Here is a 17,742-nt window from a genome sequence, read left to right as displayed (position 1 = left end):
GATATCACAACTGACTCTAATGTAGTCAGCCGTGGGCACCGATGCCCCACCCACCTGTCATTAACACCTTTTGTAAGTAAGGAGACGCCAATCACATGAAAACTGCCTTAAAGTGAGGCTTAAAAGAAGAGAGAGGAATAAAAACTGTATGGTTTTCAGACAGGATCAAGTGCATCAGTTTGAAACTGATAATTTGTTATATTACTCATTAGTCTGACCTGATGCTGTTGCATGGAAGTTTGTGTCCCACACTGTCCTTAATACTTTGCGTATGACATCATTAGCATTAGCAATTTATAGCCAACAGCCTTTGTTATTTATGACAGCGGTCCCCCACCTCCGGGTCCCGTGAGTCGTTTGTCACCGGGCCGCGAGAGTTGAGGTTCGGGTGTGAAATTTATGGTTTTCAGGGTTTTTACAGTTTTTATTGTTAACTCGGTTTCCCTGGGTCTTTTCCTGTGTGTTATAAATAAATCTTCTTTTTCTTGGTACCGGTACTTGTTTTATTTTGTTGTATTTATCTGTGAAACCTTAAAGGCCAGTCCATGAAAATATTGTCGGACATAAACCAGTCCATGGCGCAAAAAAGGTTGGGGACCGCTGGTTTATGATACTGAATAACATTTTCATGGAAATACATCACATTCCTTTTCTTTCTTTCTTTTTAACATTTAGTCCTACACTCAGTTCACTGTGTTTAGAAGCCTGCTGTCACACAGGTCTTAGATATAATGGTGATCTTTAGTTAAATGTTGCTTGCAAATGCTGCCAAATCTTGAATGTTTTCAATGCGCTGAATGGAATAAAACTCTGTACAGAGTTGAATTGTGAGAGCATTTCTAGGTGAAACCTTTGTCCCCTTTAAAAACACATCTTGTACACTCTGCCTACCATCAAGGCTTTGAACCTTTTTTTAAAGAAGGCACCTTAAATGGACAGAAAGGCACTACGGCTAATGCAGTGTAAGGGTGTTCAGTGCAGTGCCTGCTGAGCAGAAGCCCAAAGGACTGAACAAGAAATCCGTAACCATCGAGGCACTTTTTTCTGTCCTTTCTTTCCTTATCCCTTTCCCTTCTTTCTTGGACATATGTTGCCCTAAAGGTTTGGCACAGCTCCTCTCTTAAACAAGTGACCTCCTGTTTGGGTCTGATCAGCCTGGGGCCATCAATTCAATCTTTTTAAACCTACATCCATCACAATACTTTAGAAAATACTATGCTGCACTACTCAATTCCATGCCTTTTCTGTCTGTACTGTTGCCTGTGATCATGACCTCATGTTTCCTAACATTATATATGAAACATAAGGTGTTCTATAGGGGCCCACCCCAAGAGGTGTTGTTTAGCAACATACTGACAAGAGAAAAGTGTGTCGTTATTAGGCTTTGGGAGAAAGCTGCACTCTGCTGATAATCCCACTGCAACCGCACATGGATTTCCTGTTCCTAAAGTGGAAAATAAACATACTCGAGTAGAATACCAAATGAAATGGCCTGAAAACATCCCCAAAATAAAATCCAGAGTGTGTCCACACCCAAAAGAGCTTTAAATGAAAGAAAGAGAAATATGTTTTTAATTCATGTATTTGCCAATAAAGAACTTTACTGATGCAGCCAGTGAAGTATATATACTGTATCTGGGTTTATATGGGCTGTCTTCATCAACTAAGACTCAAGAGGTACACAATGTCAGGATGTTCTAAATTCCTAATACTTCTATTTACAGATCATCAGAGTTCATTACCTAGCCAACTGATCCTGTTTCCTTATTGAACTGTTTTTAAACCATCTTTTTCTTTTTCCACAAAAAGCTGGTACACTCGATGTAACCTAACATTGACCATGAACACCACAGTCACTCAGAACCATTCCAACATAGTGCTCTGCTTGTCCCAAACACCTATGGTCCATACCCCATAAGCTAATTGGTACTAAATCCCAGGAAACTTCAAGAACCTCATTCTCAACTATTACAGTAGCTTCTCTGCTGGGACAACAACCTCAGCATGGCAAAAGCTTGAGTAGTGGATGGCCACAGGGTGTATCCTCTCTGTAATCCTTTTCTCTCTCACCATGAACATGCTGGTAAAGGCTGTCGAGGTTGAGTGTAGAGGACCTCTTACCAGGTCGGATGTCAGACTGGCACCCACCCTAACGATGACAATCTGTCCAAGGATGTAAGTGGAGTCTGAAGGGCCATGAGAAGCTAATGACCTGGGCCTGCGTGAGATTCAAACCATCACACTACAGACTTCTGGTGCAGAAGAAAGGCAAAATCTCCCACAAGTTCTGCTTTGCACTGGGTAGCATACAGATACTTGGAAAAAAAAAACATGAAAAATTAACTTGAGAGTATTTTGTACTTAACTGTTTATCAAATTTAATTACTTGTTAATATAAGCTGCCATAATGTTAATCTGGATCATTCCAGGCCATGCTTGTAGGGACTTTCCCTGTCCCCTCCCCCATCCTGACTCACCAGTCACTGGTCTCAAGATAGGATCAGTTCAGATTACGGATCAGGAAGTTTTGCGTGTAAGGTAAGAGGCATCGAAATTAAGTTATACTTTGAGAAGCATAAATCAACCATGGAGACACCTTCTGGAGGAAGGCACTGGTGTTTCCATCAGTGATATCTATGAACATCATTCTTTTGGTATGATGAAATTGTTGCTGGGTTTCAGTAAACCTCTGAAACTCGAAGGATAATTTAAAAAGGTTGTGGTTCTAATGCAGTACTGATCATTTTTGACATCTCAGGAAAAAATTAACATTGCAGGTCACTAAACTTCCTGTCATGGTCCGGAGTCTGCGACTCCGTGTTTATGTTTAGTTTATTAGTATTCTGTGGTTTTGGTTGCCTTGGGTGTTTGTACTCTTCTGTTTCATGGTTCATGTTCCTATGTTCTGTGTCCCCCAGTCTGTGTTAAGTTGGTGGGTTATGTCATTGCGTGTATGTGTTTCCTGTTTTATTGTGAAGGTCTGCATCTTATGTGAGTGTTTTCAGTTTGCCTCCCTGATCGGCTATGTACCACAGGCCTTCAAGCTAGCTGTAGTTAAACCTTTACTCAAAAAGCCATCTCTAGACCCAGCAGTCTTAGCTAATTATAGGCCAATCTCCAACCTTCCTTTCATATCAAAAATCCTTGAAAGAGTAGTTGTCAAACAGCTAACATCATCTGCAGAGGAATGGTTTATTTGAAGAGTTTCAGTCAGGTTTCAGAGCTCATCACAGCACAGAAACAGCTTTAGTGAAGGTTACAAATGATCTTCTTATGGGCTCTGACAGTGGACTCATCTCTGTGTTTGTCCTGCTAGACCTTAGTGCAGCATTCGATACTGTCGACCATAATATCCTATTAGAGCGATTAGAACATGCTGTAGGTATTACACTGCAGTGGTTTGTATCATATCTATCTAATAAGATAAGATAAGATAAGATAAGATAACCTTTATTAGTCCCACACGTGGGAAATTTGTTTTGTCACAGCAGGAAGTGGACAGTGCAAAAGTTATGAGGCAAAAATTAGAATACAATAAGAATAAATACAGTACACAACTGTACAGAATAGAATAAAATAAAATATTATATACAGTAGAATAAAATAAAATAAATATACAATAAGATAAAAATAGAACACAAATACAAATACTATATACAACTGAGTAAAAATACAACGATGACAGAAAGGATTATTGCACTTAGTATTATTGCATATGTATGGATGTGTGTGCTTGATCAGTTAAAGTCTTTATTATGGAGTCTGACAGCAGTGGGGAGGAAAGACCTGCGAAATCTCTCCGTCCCACACCGTGGGTGCCGCAGTCTCCCACTGAAGGAGCTGCTCAGTGCTGTCACAGTCTGCTGCATGGGGTGGGAGATGTTGTCCATCAGGGATGACAGCTTAGCCGCTGTTCTCCTGTCACTCACCACCTCCACTGGGTCCAGAGGGCATCCTAGAACAGAGCTGGCCCTTCGGATCACCCTGTTCAGTCTCTTCCTGTCCCCAGCAGAGATGCTGCCGCCCCAGCAGACCACGCCATAAAAGATAGCAGAAGCCACAACAGAGTCATAGAATTTCTTCAGGAGTGGGCCCTCCACTCCAAATGACCTGAGTCTCCGCAGCAGGTACAGCCTGCTCTGCCCTTTCCTGTAGAGGGCGTCTGAGTTATGAGTCCAGTCCAGTCTATTGTTCAGATGAACACCAAGGTACCTGTAGCTGTCCACAGCCTCAATGTCCATACCTTGGATGTTCAGTGGTTGCAGTGGAGAATGCTTGTGCCTGCGGAAGTCTACCACCAGTTCCTTGGTTTTACTGGCGTTGATCTGGAGGTAGTTCAGCTGGCACCAGTCCACAAAGTCTTGGGTCAGACCTCTGTACTCCTTGTCGTCCCCATCAGTGATGAGGCCGACTATTGCAGAGTCATCAGAGAACTTCTGCAGGAAGCACTGGGTGGAATTGTGGGAGAAGTCTGCAGTGTAGATGGTGAAGAGGAACGGAGCCAGAACCGTTCCCTGTGGGGCCCCCGTACTGCAGACGACCCTGTCCGACACACAGCCCTGAGTCCTCACATACTGTGGTCGGTCGGTGAGGTAGTCCAGGATCCAGGTAGTGAGGTGATGGTCCACTCCAGAGTTGGGTGGTTGAGCCTGTCTAATAGACTCCAATTTGTTCATGTAAATGGAGAGTCCTCTTCACACACTGAGGTTAATTATGGAGTTCCACAGGGTTCAGTGCTAGGACCAATTCTGTTTACATTATACATGCTTCCCCTAGGCAGTATCATTAGAAGACATAGCATACATTTTCACTGCTATGCAGATGACACCCAGCTCTATCTGTCCATGAAGCCAGATAACACACACCAATTAGTTAAACTGCAGGAATGTCTTAAAGACATAAAGACCTGGATGGCTGCTAACTTTCTGCTTCTTAATTCAGATAAAACTGAGGTTATTGTACTCGGCCCTGAAAAGCCTAGAAATATGGTATCTAACCAGATTCTTACTCTGGATGGCATTACCTTGGCCTCCAGTAACGCTGTGAGGAACCTTGGAGTCATTTTTGACCAGGACATGTCCTTCAATGCACATATTAAACAAATATGTAAGACTGCGTTCTTCCATTTGCGCAACATCTCTAAAATTAGAAATATCCTGTCTCAGAGTGACGCTGAAAAACTAGTTCATGCATTTATTACTTCCAGGCTGGACTACTGTAATTCATTATTATCAGGATGTCCAAAAAACTCACTGAAAAGCCTTCAGCTAATCCAAAATGCTGCAGCAAGAGTACTGACAGGGACTAGAAAGAGAGAGCATATTTCTCCTGTTTTGGCTTCCCTTCATTGGCTTCCTGTTAAATCCAGAATTGAATTCAAAATCCTGCTTCTCACATACAAGGTCTTAAATAATCAGGCCCCATCTTATCTTAATGACCTTGTAGTACCATATCACCCTATTAGAGCACTTCGCTCTCGCTCTGCAGGCCTACTTGTTGTTCCTAGAGTATTTAAAAGTAGAATGGGAGGCAGAGCCTTCAGTTTTCAGGCCCCTCTTCTGTGGAACCAGCTTCCAGTTTGGATTCAGGAGACAGACACTATCTCTACTTTCAAGATTAGGCTTAAAACTTTCCTTTTTGCTAAAGCATATAGTTAGGGCTGGACCAGGTGACCCTGAATCCTCCCTTAGTTATGCTGCAATAGACATAGGCTGCCGGGGGATTCCCATGATGCATTGAGTTTTTCCTTTCCAGTCACCTTTCTCACTCACTATGTATTAACAGACCTCTCTGCATTGAATCATATCTGTTATTAACCTCTGTCTCTCTTCCACAGCATGTCTTTATCCTGTCTTCCTTCTCTCACCCCAACTGGTCGCAGCAGATGGCCGCCCCTCCCTGAGCCTGGTTCTGCCGGAGGTTTCTTCCTGTTAAAAGGGAGTTTTTCCTTCCCACTGTTGCCAAAGTGCTTGCTCATAGGGGGTCATATGATTGTTGGGTTTTTCTCTGTATCTATGAAGCGCCTTGAGGCGACTTATGTTGTGATTTGGCGCTATATAAATAAAATTGAATTGAATTGAATAGTCTTGTCACGTTAATCACTCCCAGCTGTGTTCCCCACCTGTGTGTAATCTCCCTGTGTTCTCTGAGTGTATTTAAGTTGTGTCTTCTGTCATGGTAGTTGCTGGTTCGTCTGTGTTGTTTCCCCTCGGTCTCCCTGCATCTCTCCATGTGTATTTCCCCGGACCTCCCTGCATCTTCGTTTCTGGTCTGTTTTGTTAGTTTTTCCCAGTTTAGGCTTCAGTTTCATGTTCCCAGTGCCTTTGTTGTTTGTATTTCTTTCGTTAATAAATACTCACCTGCACCAGAGCTGCCGCGTCCTGGTCCTACATAATTCCACACGGCTTGCCCCGGCAAACCGTGACACTTCCAGGACTGAACTATGAGGTAAATCGTCCACCACTTCTTTAATAAGATGTTTACTTCATTTCCTGTTTTTTTTTTTATTGATACTTTCAGAGATTTTACTATCTGTTTACCTTAGTATAAAAACTATGTTAATTATAATGTCATATAATTGAATATGCTAGATTGCGTGGTCAATATGCAGTTTGGTGCCAAGCACTGTCTTTAAATCATTGAGCTATTTCACATATGATTACTTTTAACTTTTTTGTGTTTGTGAAACATAACTGCCTGATTTCACCTTATAGTTTCATCTATATTGTTTGACTTTACATGTAGAGTTGTGATTCTTGCTTTTCTTTCACTTGATATCATAGGCACCAAAATTACACAATTTAAAAACGAAATAAAATAAAAACAGACCTTATTATAATGTTAATTGTGTTCAAAAGCATCATTTAAAGCATAGGTGTCAAACTCTGGCCCAATTACATTTGGCCCACGAAGCCATACCAAATTACTATTACAGCTGGCCTACTGGTATTATACAGCTAATATATTTATTGTTTAGTATTAAGCTTTGCTTGTTCCATATTCAGTTTTCCAGCAAAACGTATTTGAGTCTATAAGAAAAGATTCATTCTTATATCTGGAGGAAGATTTTTTTTTTTCAATAAATATTAATGTTAGCCCGCGACTTTGTTTCAGTTTTGAATTTTGGCCCACTGCGTATTTGAGTTTGACACCCCTGATTTAAAGCCTTTACAACAGCGTAATGAGGCATTTAAAAATGAGAGATTCCGTAAATTTAATATTTAAGAAAGCAGAAGCTCTATACTTGTCAAAATAATACAAGTAGACAAAAACTTAAAGTAAGTGTTAATATATACATACATATATATTCATCAACACTTACTTTGATCTTGTAAAAAATAAATAAATAAATAAAGCAACAGCAAGTGAAAGCATACCTTGACAATGACCAGAGAAAATAATCGAACTTCAGTGTCCTGGTCAAAAGTATGTCAGATAAGCAACATATTCACCAAGAGTGAAGAGAGGAGCCATGTTTTTATTAGTGTAATCCTTGTTAAACATCTGTGGATCATAACCATTTACAACTATAAGACAGCTAAAAATGGTTTCATTTAAATGCCAATGAAAAAGAAAAATTACATACGCTTCTCTGTATATCAAACCTACAACTGTACTGATAAACATGAAACAACCTCACACACATACACGATATAGTTAAACCTCAAAATTCAATTGCCAAACGTCATTTGATTTTAATCTGCGACACATAATAGCCACTAAGGGGATCAAATCTGAAACTGGCAGGAAGAAAATCTTTGTTTTCCTTCAGGATGATAATATAAAGACATCATCATTTGCCAGGCAAATCTGAGAGATTAATTAAAACAAAAACAGTCTTCTGGCAAATCTACCTCCAATTGGCAGCATTTTGAGATGTTTCTCTTGGGCACATGTCTGACAAGTTTAACCAGCCAAAGATTATGTGTGTGTGTGTGTGTATTATATATATACATACATACAAGCACGCATACAAAACTGTGAAATAATAGAATAAGTAGCAGAATTTAACAATAAAAAAATAAAATCCTATTTATTTTGCAATACTCTGTATGCCACAAAGACAGCAACAGTGTCATAGTCGTGCAATATGAGAGGCAACATGTAAACAAGCATGCTTGTTTAGAACCAGTGTGGGGACTTAGAGGTGAGCTTTGCATCTGTTTAAAGCACACTTACGCTGTTGCTGTGCTTTATTTAAACTTTGGGGCTTTGCAGGGTACAGCTTCAGTACCAATACCCTTCACCGCTACTGTCAGTCATTTGATCTGTCACTGTTTTCACCGTCAACTTGTCAGCCAAGACTAAAGCTGTCGATCAGTCAGGACAACGTTGGGGATCGTCAACAAGTTCCAATTTTAGATGTGGTGCCGAGATTTAGAGACGTGCAGGGCGACACAAAAGCCTCATTGATCTAAGGTGGAGATGGAGAGGCTCTCAGCCTGCCTACTTGAATATGCTGAGTGTCAGCATGCAAGACTGAGTTCAGAAGTATGAGTTTGCATACACCTTGATACCACTGAGGCGCATCTACCCATCTGTAGATTTGTATCCTCTACATGCTTCTGGACACAATTTTTCAGTGTCAGTGACACACTAAAGCACTAAAAATACGACACCCCCCCCCCCCCCCCCCCCCCCCCCCCAACAATAGTAGCTTTTATACAGATCAATAATATAGTTACATAAGAAAATAATAAGTTAGGTTACACTCTTTGCATTCATACAAACTGTGGATTACATTTAGAACGTGAATGGCCAAGTAAGTGAATCATAAACTCTGTACTTCTGCAAAGTGTTTTGCAAAATGTTTTGTCTTTCTTGCTCCTCACTCACCACTGCTATATGTGGAAGAAGCAGGCAGATGTTTATAAAGCTATACCAGATATTTGTCGTGGGAGTTGGCAGTGACTAAAACCAGCACTGAAAATGATACATTTTTGTCCAGTCATATGGACAGAAGCACAATTCCAAATTAAGTTTAATATTACTCTTGAACTAATCCGTGTATAAACAAGCCACTGTTCTCCAATACACCAGCTTGATTAACTACTGGTTAGTGGCACAAATACCCATGGACCCCAAAAGACCAAACCGAATAAATTGGATGATTTCCCAGCATCATAAAATTTTTGCACATTTGAAAATTTGACAAAAATGTCTCAAAATACTACAGGCTGTACTGTCAGTAGGTTTGGTTCAGGCACTTAAGTTTAAGTTTCCTTTATGAGATGCACAAAAAACACTCTTCCTCTAATCAGCCTCATCTTTGTAAACCCTGCAATATACTGTATTATTTAAATAGTTCGTCACTGTAGTCTGGTACTGTTAAAAAACTGTAACCCACATAATTTCCTTAGGGATTATTAAAGTGTTCTGATTCTGATTCTTTTAAAATTCATTTCAGTACAATCTCATTTATAGTGTCAGTTTGCACTAGCTGTCATTACAAGATAGAAAAGTAAAAAGACAAGAAACTTCCAAAATCGAACATTAAAACACCGAACAGAGAGACAAAAACGTAACAACAACGCAGGGCAGCAGGATAACCTGAAACAAGAAATATAACCATAAACAGAACCCACAGCTGAACTAAAACTAAGACGAATATACACTTAACCCTTTAAGACCTACCATAGAACCAAGGCCGCCAGAGCTTACTTTATATTTTTACATGCTGTAGTGCCATTTTTGGGAGCATTTCAAGTTGCTATACATCAACACAACTGTTATAGCCCATATTTTAATAATATGTATGCATTAAGTCCATAGTAACTACATAAAAAAATTTAAAATCATTTTTGTTTTGTTTTTTATATATATTTCTACTTGGAGAAATTCAAGAGGTTTACCCCTCGAAACTTTAAATACAAAAAAGTTGCAAAAAATAGTTTACAATAACAGGAAATTTATTTTGAGTGTCTTCATAGTTTTATTTTTGAGATACACCATTTTTTATATACTGCAGGAAAAACGAAAAACAATCCTATGATGCAAATTTGCAAAGAAAACAGCATGTGCATCAAAATAAACTATTTTAAGCAGTGCAATTTGAGTTCTAAGCATCCCAGAAACTATTCAGAAACACAACACACTAACTACACAAGACAACACATGAACTACACACTCCGAACACGCTAAACGTCACAAATCTCTCACATCTCAAAACTTGCTCTCTCTCTCTCACGCTCTCTCTCGCCGTCACTCCTAAAACTTCCCCGTCTTCCTAAACAACCAAATGTCATGTTGTCATATCTTTTTTTTTTTTTGATTGGTCGACATGGTGCATTTTTCCACCAACACCAACGGGCTGCTTTTGTTTTGTTTTTTTATTTTCATAAGCAGAGAGTGCTTGCTAGCGCTGTCCTTAGACAGTAAACATGAAGAAACTATTGAGGAAAAAACACTTGGATATATTGTTTATCATGACTCTGGTTTTACGTGGCCCATCAACACAATTTAAAAACTGGTATATATCAGCTTGTTGCTTTGTCATCTTGAAGTGGTCATGTGATTGGCTTACCACGACTACTTTATTGTTCCTCAGTCAAACAGCAGCACTCATGCGATTGTTTTGCCCCCTAGCTCCAGGTGTTGTTCCAAAAAGTGATAGTCTGCCAGAAAGTGATTGCCTCCTTGGGAGCGCGTGCAGCTGCTTAATATGGAGCCCCTCTGATGACATCGTCCAAAAAATAAATATATTGTGGCCACAAAATACTACTTCGTCAGCACGAAATGGGTATAACATGCCCACGAAATACTTATTTGTGCCCACGAAATACTATTTTGAGGGCACGAAATAGGTATAACGTGCGCACGAAATGCTAATTTGTGCCCACGAAACACTTGACCGATAACCGTGATCCTTCCCAGGCCCTTGCAGTTGGTTAACAATAAAATCTATCCCAGCGTCCAGGTCCTACTTACGTCTGTAAAGCAACTGGGCTCTCAATGTCCTGTTTAAATGTCTCTCTGTAATAATGGTTCCTTGCATTGCAGGCTTTTCAAAATGCATTTGTAGCTCATCCCCAGCCCAAAATAAAACTCAATCATACTGTCTTTGTCCATGGTGTATAGGTTTAGCCTACTCTTATGCTTATATCTCTACGCAGCTCTCCAGGAATTGTATCAATATGATGTACGCACGTTATCTATTTTGTTGCCACAAATACGTAATTCCTTGCCACGTTATGCCCAATTTGTGCGCACGTTATACCTATTTCGTGCCCTTGAAATAGTATTTCCATCCATCCATCCATTCACTTCCGCTTATCCTTTTCAGGGTCGCGGGAGGCGCTGGAGCCTATCCCAGCTGTCATAGGGCGAGAGGCGGGGTACACCCTGGACAGGTCGCAAGTCTGTCGCAGGGCCAACACACAGGGACAGACAACCATTCACACTCACATTCACTCGCACATTCACACCTAGTGGCAATTTGGATTATCCAATTAAACTATCCCCACAAGCTGCATGTCTTTGGACGGTGGGAGGAAGCCGGAGTACCCGGAGAGAACCCACGCAAATACAGGGAGAACATGCAAACTCCACACAGAAAGACCCCGGGCTGATGGTGGAATTGAACTCAGGACCTTCTTGCTGTGCGGCAACAGTGCTAACCACCGTGCATAGTATTTCGTGGCCACACATAAGTATTTCGTGGGCACGTTATACTATTTCGAAGGCACGAAGTAGTATTTTGTGGCCACAATTTATTTATTTTTTGGACCATGTCATCAGAGGGGCTCTGTAGCTTAAAGCTGTAGCGCCCAGATTACTTACGTAGACAGCTACTTCCGTGCAACTGGTATAAAATGCGGTAAGCTGAAGACAGCTGAAGACAGCTCGTTAGTAACGGTAAAGGCGTTGTAATGATAGAAACAGTAATTAGTTAGATTACTCGTTACTGAAAAAAGTAACGCCGTTACTTGTAACGCCGTTATTCCCATCACTGATTAGCAGTAAAATCAAAGCACTGCTCCACCTAAATTCAACTTGACAGAGCAGCTAGCATGGATGAAAAATCTTTTGCTGAGAGAGCTGGGAGCCTTTCAATATTAACTGCACTGGTCAGTAATTTTTATTTAGTATGGAGCACTTGTAAGACCACTATTTTACAGCTAGAACAGTAGCGTCTGCTGCAGGGATGTACTGCTCTTGATTTTCTGGCTCATTTTGAACATATAATTCTTTACATTGCCTTGAAATCTTTAGTTACTGTAGCCATTAGCAAGTCCTGTCTGTAATGTAGCCTCAGACATCTTACTGGATTACTTTACTTTATAGGCTTATCTTTATATGTCACTTTGCATACACAACTTCTGCTTTCTGCTATGGGTTACTATACGGGTTATGGGTAACACATAATAATCAGCAGAATTACTTTGGAGTATTGGAGTTTATAACATCTCAAGTTGTATGAGACTTTTTTGTGTATGAAAGAAAGGTGATTTTTTTCAGGTTTTTTTGCTGTCCTGCTATATATTGCCCATGATTAAATTCTGTAATTTGATAAAGTTTACATTTCCAACAGGAACACTTAGTAAAATAACCAACCACTCCCACTGATTTTAATCTCATCTGAATACAGCTTGCTTTCTTGTGTGCAGAGCATTTCACCTTTGTGAAATAAAAGTGTCACAGATTCCACGCTCTACTGTAATCCAGTGTTTGAATTTTTAAATTGCGCAGTTTCATTTTAATACTTTAATACTTCAGCAACACTTAAATCTTATTGCAAGCAACTGTAAATCTTACTGCAAGCTCCACGTGTGTGTTCACTGCTATCGGTGGAAGGCAAAGTGCAAGTACCCGCCATACTACTGCTATCACAAAAAAGAAAGCACCACATCTAGCGAGCCCCAAGCTCCCCATTAAAAAAGCTGCCAAGGAGGCAGCCTTATCTGGAAATGAGCAATCTAGTTTTCAAAAGCTGCTTTCTGCCAAATGTTTATCTAATAGAACAAATAGGACAAAACATTGCATTAACCATCCTGCAGACTCGGTTCTTTGGATGACAGAGTAGTGTAAGCATGATGCAATTCCAGAGCTATCATGAGTTATAACAAGTCTCATACTGCATCAAAGCTTTATGAAAAAACAAACAAACAGCAACTTTAAAGCTTTGCAAATGAAAAACAAGAAAATACTCACTAATACTAGCATCCTGGGGTGAGTCCATGGCATGATCTGTTGACAGGTCAGTTTGAGCGAGGCTGCTACTCACTCTTTTGGCTGGGTAGGTGTGGATGGCTGGGACTTCCTGGTCAGAGTGACAGAGAGAGACAGAGGACTATCAGAGGAAACACCTTGCTTTTTCAACAGCAAGATGGAGAAGTGACTCTACAGGTCATCAAAACCAGCTGGCATGGCAATGTCATTACACCCTATCACACATACACACACAGACAGAAAAACACATGGTTACATACATACCTCAAATACAGTCAAAGTGACATTTAAGCTCCAGTTAGACCGAGGTACTGACATCTAGTCTCCACATATGCACAACTACACACGGATATCTGAGTGCAACCAGACCCAACCTTGAACACAATTTAAACATTAAGCATTGACTGGAAAGTTAGTGTAAACAGCATTTGGTTGAATTTTAATGGAGCCACTCTCGCTCTAACTGCAAGTGCTTTCACAGGCTGCTATTGATAAGAGGTACACTGGTAAGCAGCATGTCCTTGGTGTACTCGTGCTTGTTTTTCCCCAGGAAGAATTTTGTCAAAACTTAGAAGTCAGCCACTGCAACATGCCTATTCAGTTGCAAATCATCCCCACAGAGAACAAGCACACCTGTGTCTGAGTGTGTGTATCCTTCTCTTTGCAAATGTGCGGGTGTGTTTTTTTTCATTTGCAAATCAAATATATCTCCCACAGCGGTTTTTCGACAGTACCTAGTTGGGCGTCGACACAGAAGGACAATAAACACTCTCAGCTCTACACACGTAAAAACCGTGTGAAACATATACACATGCATGCAAACCTGTGTCTGTCTTGCTTATTCTCATTTCACTGTGCTGAAGGTGTCAACCATAATTTCAGTACATGCAGCAAAGGACAAAACATTGTCCTCAAAAATCTCATTTAGCAAATCCCTGAAAGACATGCATGGCTATTTGCATATTTTCCTTCGGTATCACATACACAGACACACACCATGGGAATACAGGGATGCAAGCATAATCTCCCTCTTTCTGTCACTGCTGTTGTCCCTGGCTTGCTGAAGTAGCACTCACATCAAATAAAGCTCAAATCAGAAAGTGCAGCTCCCCAGTGCTTTAAGTTTGACTGCTGATTTTTATACTCAGTATGTTGTCTACAACACAATGATATTTTGCTCACTGGAAGATGTACTGTGCAACTGTATGCTTTAAAGGCCACTGTGTGAAAAATGTGTGCTGGTGTGATTTCCTTACTGCTGGTTGCAGGAGTGAATGCCACTGAAGGAGCCATTAAACATTTACTTGTCTTGACTATCTGATGGGTTTGTTTACTCTTCAATAAACTGTGAATACATATGGTGAGCTGGTGAGAGCACTTAAACATACCAAAGTAAAGCATTCTCTGTCCTTTTATCTTAAATAGTGTACATGTGTAAACAACCAGCTGCGTGTCATACAGCTTCTCACACATCTGTTCTTGTTCCATCTTGTGGCTGGCGTTCGCTATTGTCTCTGGAGGCAGAATTGATGCAGCTTGACAATGGAGTCATTGTAATTTTTTAAGATTCCTCAAGGGTGTATCTCTGTCCCATGCATAATGCCTGGAGCTTATCAAGTTGAGAGGCCAGCAGCTTGCAGATAATTGTTTGTACATTCACAATGTAGCTAAACCTCTAGCTTCCACTGGTTCTGCTTCCACTGAGAGTTATCAACTATTACAGTTATGAGCAGTGCTTAGTGTGGAAACATTTATCCTAATGACAGATGAGCTTTCTCTTCCTAACTACGTCAGTCAACATGTGTGATATACAGAGAGTAACGCCTTACTGTAATCTGCTTACTTTTTTCAGGTAACGAGTAAAGTAAGGGATTACTATTGCAAAAACGGTAATTAGATTACCGTTGCTTTCCCGTAGGAACGTTGCGTTACTAAAACCGTGATTTTTTTTGCGAGAATGTCTCATGACAGTGACGTAAGCAAGTGCGAAGTTCGTGACAACAGCTGTGTGCAGATCAACAATGGATCATAAATCGAGTGCAGGAGAGAGTATGAGCGTGCAGTGTTTAAAGCGTGGAAGTACTGACGTTACTTTGAGTTTGATTCCATAAAAAGTGACAAAACAGAATTTATTCCATTTGACAGACTAGTTGCACAATATGGGATCAACAAGACAAGATTTTTAGAATATCAACAAATTAAATCCATAGTAAAAAAGAAATTTAACCTCAGTCAAGTTGAATTACAAACACCACTAAGTGCGGCACATTTTCTTACTCTTAAATCCCCCAAATTATTATCTAAAATATACAGAACACTTTCTAAATTAGATGAATCAATATCCCTTCCTATTGCAAAGTGGGAAGCAGATTTATCAGTCAGCTTAGACCAAAACTTCTGGTCTCAGATTTGCTTAAAAACCTTTAAATTAATTAAAAATCCCAGTCTGCAATTAATACAATACAAAATACTACATAGAGTGCACTATACAGGTCATCGGATGTTCAAGATGGGCTTTACATCTTCCAACAACTGCTCACACTGTCAAGGCAATACACCAGACAATTACATCCACGCTCTTTGGTTCTGTCCACCAGTGCAAAAGTTTTGGCGCGAGATATGTGAAGACTTATCGAAGTGTCTGAAATGTAACATTCCAACCTCCCCTTAGTGTGTTTACTGGGCAGCTTAGATAATGTCACTTCAGAAAAGAATATAGCCCATATGATTTTCACTGCCCTATGCATAGCCAAGAAAACAGTCCTCATGAACTGGAAAAATAAAAATAATCTTAATTCTAACCAATATAGAAATTATCTATTAGATTACATTAGTCTTGATACAGCCTCTGCCACCACATCAGATCAATTGCTCTGGACTCCTTTTATCAGCTCCATCACCTAGTGGGGGTGGGGGGTCATAATTTGGTCCCACCTTCACTGTTGTGATTGGTGTGGGGGTAGGGACAGGCTTAGGGCGTCGGGGGGTTCCCCGGAGGCATCTTCCTTGGGGGGCTCAACCCGAGGTAGCGGTCATGTCCGGTTGGGGGCTCTGTTGGCTCTCAGGTGACTGTTTCCTCGCGGCTGCGTGCAGCGGGGCTAGGGGAGGGTCTGTGCTGACGGACGTGGGTTACTGACCTGGTAGCCTGGCTGGCCCTGGGTGGGTCCGGGATGGGCGTGAGGTTCTGGGGGCGCTCCGTCTCTGGGCTGGGGCCCGGGCCGGGCCTCGGGGGCTTGGATCCTGGTTGGTGTGTTGCCGGGGTTGTGGGCGGGTGGGTGCATGGGGGCCCGGCCCTGGAGCAGGGTGCCGCCGGTGCGTCGAACCACCTGGGGGGCTCTTCAACTGGTGGGGGAGATGGTCACATCTTGCAGGAGCTTTCCTCTCTTCAGGAACTCTCTCTGCAGGAGGGGGAGATACAGGAGAGGTGGAGGAAGATCTCAGCCTGGGCGTTTACTGTCTTATGTAGTCTGGAAGATGAGTGGATGGTGGGGTGGGTGCAGTTTTCTCTGTGGTGGGGTTGGGTGGACTGTCCCGGGCTCTGTGGGGCCGGGAGGCGCTGCTGCACTGGGCCCCGGTCTGGATGGGCCTGGGCCCCCTTTCCCTGGCGGGTCGCGGAGTGTGGGAGTGCCTACTGGGGTCAGCGGGGGAGCTGGCCCCAGGGAGGGGTTACCTGCCCCTCCCTTCCTTCCCTCCCCATCTCCAGCTGCCTCTCTCTTCCCGCTCCACCACAACCACCCACACATGCAGGGCCTTGGAGTAGGGGTATGTCACCAGGGTGCAGAGGAGGCTACCCCCCCCCCCCCCCCCCCCCTCTGTCCCCTTCTGGCTGCCTCTGCCTCAATTTTATCCCACAACTTAGACATTCACATTATTCACACTCTCATTACACATACATATAGGATCTTGGGGGTGGGCACAATCACGGAGTCCAAATTACCATCAGGGTGTACACCTCACCCCTGGCGTCGTTGCCCACCTCTCAATTTTAAATACACTTAGACATTGAGGGCTATCAGGAGGGACTATGCGCTTACCTGCTGCTCCTTGGCAGGTAGCTCCATGCCCTCTTGGGTTTTAATTGCACCTTAGAACACACATGCATCAACACTACAATGAGCGAGTGGAGGGAGGTTTGGAGTCTTCTCCCACCCCCATTCTCTGCGGCCTGCTGGAGCGGGAGGGCTAGGTGGAGTTGGCCGTCCGACTGCGGTCTGGAGTGTGGGGCCTCCCTGCTGCTACGGAGTCGGGGTGGTCTGCCTCTCCCCACCGCAGGGAAAAGGGTAACACCACCTGGGTCTGGGTGCAGTTCCCCCCTCCAGGGGCAAGGGGCAAGACCCGGTTTGTAGAGTACGCTTGGGGAGTGTGATCGTGTGTACAGCGTCTCTCTATGTCTGTCTCCACGTTGGTTGAGTGTGGAGTGAGTGCATATGAGAGCATGAGGGGGGGAATGGATGTTTGTGTCTGTGTGTGCCTGTATGTCTGTGTCTATATGTCAGGTTGGGTATCAGACGCCACCTCTCTGGGGACACCTCAGGCCCTCCAAGGTTTGGAGGCCTATCTCCACCTACCACCACT

The sequence above is a fragment of the Diplotaxodon limnothrissa genome, linkage group LG23 (genome assembly GCF_057381915.1).
Source record: "Diplotaxodon limnothrissa isolate DT_005_m linkage group LG23, D_limnothrissa_male_GT1.1, whole genome shotgun sequence".
Lineage (NCBI taxonomy): Eukaryota > Metazoa > Chordata > Actinopteri > Cichliformes > Cichlidae > Diplotaxodon > Diplotaxodon limnothrissa.
This window is presented reverse-complemented; position numbering follows the sequence as displayed.